This window comes from Dipodomys merriami, unplaced genomic scaffold (assembly GCF_024711535.1).
Source record: "Dipodomys merriami isolate MVZ:Mamm:240054 unplaced genomic scaffold, mDipMer1.0.p SCAF_217, whole genome shotgun sequence".
Lineage (NCBI taxonomy): Eukaryota > Metazoa > Chordata > Mammalia > Rodentia > Heteromyidae > Dipodomys > Dipodomys merriami.
The window spans coordinates 521,924-530,840 of NW_027203571.1; the positions used below are offsets into that span (position 1 = coordinate 521,924).

The 8,917-nt window shown below is 38.9% G+C and overlaps 1 pseudogene; it reads left to right on the forward strand.

The window, feature by feature from the left end:
• The first annotated feature begins 1,179 nt into the window (after window positions 1-1,179).
• Window positions 1,180-1,278, forward strand: LOC138834506 (U6 spliceosomal RNA; annotated as a pseudogene).
• The last annotated feature ends 7,639 nt before the right edge of the window (window positions 1,279-8,917 follow it).

Consider the following 8,917-nt stretch of genomic DNA (forward strand, 5'->3'; position numbering starts at 1 on the left):
ACCATGTGAATTCAGAAGACCAAAAACCCGTAAAAAGTATCACAAGTTTATACCGAAAACATTGCATTGATACTTTTTATATTCTAATATATATTCTAATCCTGATTATTTATATTCCAATCTATTTATTGGAATAATATAAATTCACTTGTCAAATTATCAATTAATTCTAGTAAGATCCACTGTGTGAAATATAAAATCAACACATATAAATATAAAATATATAATTATCTATAAGAAAATATTTTGCATTGTTCTGTTGTGGTTAGGGAATCAAAGGCACCTGTTTTAGAGTATTATTCCATTACCTCTACCTCATTGTTTGGTAGAATTAGAACTAAAGCTTTACCATTCGGGTATGTACAGCTTAGAGGTAAGAGGAAACGCTGTGATTAAAACACTACTAATTTAAGGCTTAATAACGAGGAGAAACATATGGACTTCTCCTGGAGCTATGGAATATATTTGGTGATAGAAAATCAGTGGTGTAAATTCCTGCCTGGTTGGATGGTAATCAGGCCAGTACATTAGGTAATCATGCATATGAACAATTTTTTCACCTTCTTGGCTTTAGCTACTTTTGAAATGGAAGGTACAATAAACAATTATATTTTGATAAAAACCTTCTAGTCTGAAAAGTTCTGTCTGAAATATTCATTTTTCTATGATCCCTTGGAACTAAGATTTATTTTGTTCAAGTAAGACAATTTATACGATCAGGGTAAGATATTCTGGTTGGTCTGATCCTTCATGGAAGAAGGGTAAGGTGTCAGGTAGACATTTGTGCCAATGAGACCGTATTTGGGAAAATTTCAACTGCAGAAGTTTAGAAGTAGCTCTTAAGCAAGGCTTACTTTGAATCCGTTAGCTACACAGAGGAAACTCAGTTGAATAAATAAGTACTTGAAAAAGCCATCCCCTTTGGACCTAGCTAAAAAGGCTTCAAAGTATGATTAAACTAAAATGAAAAAGATTTAAAATAGTCATTGACAAAAAAATTACAAATGTGAGCAATCCACTGAACAATATAATTATTTTCCATTATACACAGAATTTTAGGGAAATAAGATCAGTAGCATTGTTAGGAACAATAAGGTTTCCTTGTTACAAACAGGCACCCGAGGATATAATCCTGTATAAATATTGCATCATTAACTACCTAAACTTAGAGGACATTACATGCTTCAGCAGCACATGTACCCAATTTACACCAATACAGAGATTAACATGGCAATTGCAAAGGATGAAATGAAAATCTGTGAATTATTCCAGATTTTTCATTCTTCAGATGCAAGAAATGAAAAACAATTATTAAAAAGTTGATTACAAAATTACAAGTGTAATAATACATGTAATTCATATAAATAAAAGTTAGTTTGACATCATTGCATTAAATCTTCACCTTAGAAAGGCCTTTACATAGCATAATTGTTATAAAACTTTTAAAATTAGACAACATTGTCATTTTATTCCAAAGAAATATACTATAAGGACCTAGTAAAAAAGGAATCTTAAACTGTTTTGGTATGGAATGCAATCTGAAAGGACACATTTATTAATGAACCTATATATTAAAAAACAATGTAGAATTCAAAGTCTTATATCTAGGAAAGAATAAAATAGATTATGGGCATTATACAAACAGAATACAGAATATTTTAAAGTATAATTTTTCACATAAGCACCAGAAATATCTTTAGTTTCTTTAGTACTCATTTCAACAGATAAATTAAAATTATTTCTGAATAAAAAAAGCAAAACTCGAGGGGTTCCAAGATGGTGACGGGGAAGTAGGGGAACGCCACAGCTCTCCCCAACCAAAAAGAGAGTTTGAGTTCGTTTAATCTCCCCCAGAGACCGACAACAACAACAAAATCAACATCCAGAGAAAAACAGGAGTTGAAAAGAAGAATTTCACAACAGAGAAGCTTGAAGACGCCTCCCGCAACGTCTATTGGCCACAAAGCAGCGTGCCAAGCCATGGCCAGCCCAGCCTGGTGGGAGCTGCCGGTGGCCCAGAGACACAGGGAGTTGTCTGCAGATCACCCGCACCAAAGACCCCTGAGGTATCAGTGTCAGACTGGCTGATCCTGACGAATGAAGAAACCTCTGAGCAGGGAAATTACACAAAGATCCCACCCCTTCCCCTCACTCTCCATTGGAGCAGAGAGGCTGCATCCCACCAAAGCCACTCAGCCCCATGGCAGGAACCTCAGAGATACATGAGATGCCCACAGAACACCACAGCAGAAGAATTGAAAGGAACTGGTGCTGATCCAGAGAGCGCAAACAGAGACAAACCCCAGCAATCAGAACCTGCACAGAGGCCCCTCCCCACCCCTCGGGTGGAGGCCGGAGGCCCATCCCGTGGAGCAGACACAAACAGTGTCAATGGAGGCAGTGACAGAAAAGAAACACACAGAGCCACCACCTCTCAGCCTAGCCCACAACCACCTCAATTGAATTCTGACTACAATGGCAACCAACAACCTACATCACACAGAAACAACGAGCTCCAGGGTGAGTACCCCACAGGGGACAGTGTATGCCTCAACGGAAACCAGAGCTGGTGGGAATCCCCAGACCCCCTACCCCAAAACCTGCACCACAGGACCCACTAAAACTAGAAACCTTTCAAGAGCTCCACCAGCCCATGGATCACACTCAGTTGGCCAGGCTAGAACAAGAGAGACCCTGGAAGGAAGCTTCAATGCCCAAGCCTGGAACAGCGCCACTGGGTCAAGACACCCAACGGTGGAAGAAATTTGAACTGTGTACTCCAAGCTGCATAATCTAGGTGGGATACACAGCAGCACAGGTCCAACAGGTGTGCCCAGGCTGGGGTCTAGGACCAGGCCTGGGGATCTGGTGCCTGAGCAACATAACCAACTCCTCCCAACTGAAATCAGAAGCTGAGCATATGCCTCAGCAGAGGGGAGAAAAACAGGGAACTGCACTCCTCGTAATCATGCCTGTGACAGCAAAAGATGCGGGGGGGTTCAGGACAAGAGAAGCCCAAATCCCACAAGAACCTGACCCATGTATTCTAGGCTAGGAATTGAACAACACAGGCCTCGAGCACCCGATAATAGTCAGGAGCTCAGACTGGTAAGGTGCTCAGCAGTACAGTGCTTGTCTTAGGTGAAAGAGACCATGGATCTGAATCCTCAGCAAAACATAAGCAGAAACGGCCAGATGTGGTGCTCTGGGTCAAATGGTAGGGTGCCAGCCCTGAGCTGAAGAGCTGAGGGACAGCACCCAAGGCCAGAGTTCAAGCCCACAAATAGCCAAAAAAAGTAAAACAAAACAAAACATCAGGAGACCATAGCAGACTCCAGAATCTGGGAGAGTACATCCAGCACATCCGAACTTGCCAAGAGCACCTGTAGGAACAAACAGGAGCAGTCTAGACTGCTCAACCCTTCAAAAGGCGGGAACTGCCAGTGATCTACAGCAGAGAGCTGAGAATCCTGTGTGGGTCAGACCAGCAGCTGGAGGTCGGCCCCCAACAGAACCGAGATCAGGTACAGACTCTCTCTACCAGCACAGAAACAGTAACCAAGCAAAGACAGACACCTATTGACCAAAACAAAATTTCAGATTAGTCTGCAATAATGCCTGAATAACCATGAGAAAATCACAGAGAAATATTACAAGATTTATCAACACCTAGGATAGCAAGCTATCTCTAAAGCCAGCAGCAACCCCGGGGAGAGCCCCACTGGGAGCAAAACAGGAATGGAAGACAAACACTACATCCAAGACATGCTGGAGGCAATGACTCAAGAAATAAAGTGAGAAATAGACCAGAATTTGAAAGAACACCAGGTCAAAATACCAAAAGAGGTGCAGGACATCAAACAGGAGATGCATGCAAAAATAGAGGTAGCACACACCTCACTAAGCCATGAGATAAGTGACAAAATAGAGGCAGTACACACCTCATTAAGAGGTGAGATTAGTATTTTGAAAACCAACATTGAATCCATTGACATCAACAATGAGTCCATTTTCCTCCATGCAAACCACAATGGAAGCCACAGTTAACAGAGTGAACAAAATGGAATATAGAAGACAGAATACATCAGCTGGAACAAAAAATGACAGATATGGAAAAATCACTTAAATTATACCAAAGGGAAATTCAAGGGCAAGCAGATAGTGCCAAGAAATTTAACCTTCATATACGAAGGTGAGGAATATCAAAGCAAGGGAATGCAACACCTTTTCCACAAGGTAATCGGTGAAAATTTTCCCCATCTTAAAAAAGAACATCTTACCCACATAACAGAAGCATATAGAACACCTAACAAGCAGGATCCCAGGAGAAACACTTCTAGACACATTATAGAATAAATGATAGATCTGAATGATAAGGAAAAAGTCTTGCATGCAGCAAAAATGGAGAAGGAGCTATACTACTATAGGAAAAATATTAGAATCACTATAGATCTCTCCACACAAACACTGATTGCAAGAAAGGACTGGGAAAGTAACACATGAGCCCTGAGAGCCAATAACTGCCAACCCAGACTGATATACTCAGAAAAGCTAGCATTCACATTCGATGGAGAACTGAAAATTTTCAATAGCAAAGAAAAACTAAATTAATACATAAACATTAAGCCAGCATTACAAAGATTACTAAGAGGTGGAACACAACCTGAGAAAAGCAACCAAGAACAGGGACCTGCACCCAGACAGGCATTAATAGAAGTCTATCTGAGCAAGGACAGAGGAAAGGAAAGAAGAAAAACAGTGACCATAATGGATCTCTCTATACTATCTCTTAAGATTAACGGGCTTACTTCAACAATAAAAAAAAAAAAGAACTGCAGTTTGGATCCTAAAACATGACCCATCCATCTGTTGACTTCAGGAGACCCACCTCTAAGCCAAACATGCAAACAAACTCAGAGTGAAGGGTTGGAAAAGGATCTACCAATCAAATGCCCCTAGTAAGAAAGCAGTCGTAGCAATCTTTATATCTGACAAAATAAACTTGTCATTAAAATCATTACAATGTCATACCATCCCTGCATCTCTGGGATGAAGCCTACCTGCTCATAGTGTATGATTTTTGTAATGTGTTTCTGGATTCTTTTAGCTAGAATCTTGTTAAGGATCTTTGCAACTGTGTTCATCAAGGAAATTGGCCTGTAATTCTCCTTTTTGGTTGGGTCTTTGCCTGGTTTGGGGATGAGTGTGATATTGACTTCGTAGAATGAGATTGGGATAGCTCCCTCCTTCTCTGTTTCTCTGAAGAGCTTTAGGAGTGTGCGTATTAGTTCTTCTTTAAAGGTCTTATAGAAGTCTGCTATGAATCCATCTGGTCCTGGGCTTTTTTGGTTGGAAGACTTTTGATAGCTTCCTGTATCTCGTTGTAGGATATTGGCTTATTTAATTGGTTTCTTCTTTTCTCAGTTTGGGCAACTTGGATTTCTCTAAAAATGCATTAATATCTGCCAGGTTTTCTTCCTTTAGAGATTATAACTTTTGAAAATAGTCCATCAGGATTGTTTGGATATCTTGGGTGCGTGTTATGATTTTTCCCGTGGCATCCCTAATCCTGTTAAAATGGATTTCCTCTATTCCTTTTTTAATTAATCTTGAAAACAATCCATCAATTTTGTTTATTTTTTCAAAGAACCAGCTTTTTGTTTGATTAATTTTGGCTGTAATTTTTTTATTTTCTAATTGGTTAATCTCTGCTCTTAATTTGGTTATCTGGCTCCGTCTAGTATCCATAGGTTCCATTTTTTCATGTTTTTCTAGCTGTTTTAATTGTAACATGAGATTATTTATTTGGTCTGTCTCCATTTTCTTGATGTGGGCAATGAGGGCAATAAATTTGCCCCTCAGGACTGCTTTTGCTGTGTCCCACAAGTTTCTTTGTGAGATATTTTTCATTTTCATTGAGTTGTAGGAAATGTTTTATTTCTTCTCTGATCTCTTCCATTACCCAGGCATTGCTAAGGAGTGTACTGTTCAATTTGCATTTATTAGAGAAATTTCTGCGGTATGCTTTGTTATTGAGAAGTGGCTTGATTCCACTATGTTCAGATAGGATACAGGGGATTATATCGTCCCTTTGTATTTGCTTATGTTTCTTGCATGAACTATGATATGGTCTATTTTGGAGAAAGTTCCATGAGCTGCTGAGAAGAATGTGTACTGTGTTGTTTTACGATGAAATACTCGGTAGATGTCAGTTAATCTGGCTTGAAGTATGGCCTCACTTAATTTAGTAGCTTCTTTGCCAATCCTCTGGTTGGTAGGCCTGTCCTTTGGTGAGAGCGGTGTGTTGAAGTCTCCTAGTATTATCGTATTGGGATCTATTTTATTCTGTAAGTCAATAAATGTAATCCAACACATCAACAGAGCCAAGGTCAAGAGTCACATGATTTTCGCCACAGATGCAGAAAAGGCCTTTGATAAAATTCAACATTCATTCATGCTAAAGGCTCTGGAGCAAATAGAAATAGCAGGAACATTTCTTAAAACAATAAAACCATTTATGACAGACCAATAGCCAATATTATACTTAATGGTGAAAAGCTACAACCAATTCTCCTAAAATCAGGATAAGGCAGGGATGCCCACTGTCTCCACTGCTCTTCAATATAGTCCTGGAACCTTTAGCCTGGTCAATAAGGCAAGAAAAATACATGAAAGGGATCTGTATAGGGAAAGAAGAGGTTAAACTATTCCTTTTTGCAGACAACATGATATTATACTTTCATGATCCCAAAATCTCCATTTTCAAACTCTTAGAAATCATAAATCACTTCGGCAAAGTAACAGGATACGAAATAAACCCACAAAATTCAGCTGCCTTCCTGTACACTGACAATGTACAAGAAGAGAGGGAAATAAAGGGAGTAACCCTATTCACAATAACCTCCCCAAAAATAAAATATTTAGGAATTAACCTAACAAAAGATGTAAAAGAACTATTTAATGAAAACTATAAAAAGATAAAGAAAGAAATTTGAGAAGACACTAGGAAATGGAAAGAACTCCCATACTCTTGGATAGGCCAACTTAATATAGCGAAGATGGCAATATTGCCAAAATTAATATACAAATTCAGTGCAATTCCTATTAAAATCCTAATGACTTACATCACTAAAATACAGAAAACAGTCCAAAAATTCATGTGGAACAACAAAAGACCTAGAATAGCCAAACCAATTCTAGGGAATAAAGACAAAATGGGAGGGATATCCATGCTGCACTTCAATCTATACTACAGAGCTATAATAACAAAGACAGCATGGTACTGGCACAAAAACAGACCAGAAGTCCAATGGAGCAGAATAGAAGATCCAGAAATAAATCCACAGGCCTACAGCCAGCTGATATTAGACAAAGGCGCCCAAGACATACAATGGAAGAAACACAGCCTCTTCTACCACTAGTGCTGGGAAAACTGGGCTGCCACATGCAGAAAACTAAAAGTGGACCCCAGCCTATCAACATGCACCAACATCAACTCAAAATAGATTAAAGATCTTAACATTAAAACTGAATCTCTGAAACTACTGCAGGACAGAGTAGGAGAGACACTTGAACTAATAGACACAGGAAGGAACTTCCTGAACAGAGTCCCAGGATCAATACAAATTGGAGAGAGACAACAAATGGGACTACTTTAAAATAAAAAGCTTCTGCACAGCTAAATGTATTGCAACCAAGCTAGAAAGACAAATAACTAATTGGGAAAAAAATATTTACCAGCAATATATCAGACAACGGGTTAACATCCAGTATATACAAGGAACTCAAGAAACTAATCCCTCCTAAACCTAACAAATCAATTACTAAATGGGCAAGGGAAGTAAAGAGGGACTTCCCAGAGGAAGAAAGAAAAATGGCAAAGAAACACATGAGGAAATGTTCATCATCCCTGGTGGTGAAGGAAATGTAAATAAAGACAACCATGACATACCACCTTACCCCAGTCAGAATGTCACATATCCACAAATCAGCCAACGACAATTGCTGGAGGGGATGTGGAGAAAGAGGAATCCTATTACACTGCTGGTGGGAATGTACACTTATACAACCACTTTGGAAAGCACTCTGGAGGGTCCTAGGAAAGATAAACATTGATCTCCCTTATAACACAGTCATACCACTTTTAGGCATCTACCCTGAACAACAGGAACCAATATACAATGACACGTGCTCCTCAATATTTATTGCAGCACTGTTCACAATAGCTAGGATATGGAAACAACCCAGATGCAGCACCACAGATGAATGTATCCAAAAATTGTAGTATCTACAAACAATGGAATATTATGCAGCCATTAGAAATGACAAAATAATGGCATTTGCAGGGAAATGGATGGAGCTAGAAGGTGATCATGTTGAGCAAGGTAAGCCAAGAGCAAAGAGACAAACGGTACATGGTCTCCCTGTTAAGTGGATGCTAAATCCAAAATGTTAGGTGATACGACAAAATTAACAGGACTTAAGAAACAATGAACTCCCACTCATCTGGTCGAAACACTACTAAATATCCCCATACTGCTGATCACATGTATGTTGTATTGTGTACACCATTATATGTTATAGACTGTGATAGACAATTTGCTCCAGGAAAGTTAGAATGAACTTATGACTTTAAATGAGCATCCTCATTTCACAATACTGTGAAATTTGGGAAGTTATGTAATCACTTCATCACAATTAAAAAAAAAGAACCTCAGGGAAGTATGGAAGGAAGGGATAGTAGGGGGAAAACAATAGAGGGGGTAACAATGCTCAATAGGAAGTGTAATCATTACCTTGCTCATGTAACTGTAACCCTCTGTATAGTATCTTTACAATAAAAAATTTAAAAAAAGATCCAATCGACAGTAAAAAAAAATAAACTAAAATCAATACAAAAAGACAAGGATGGACACTA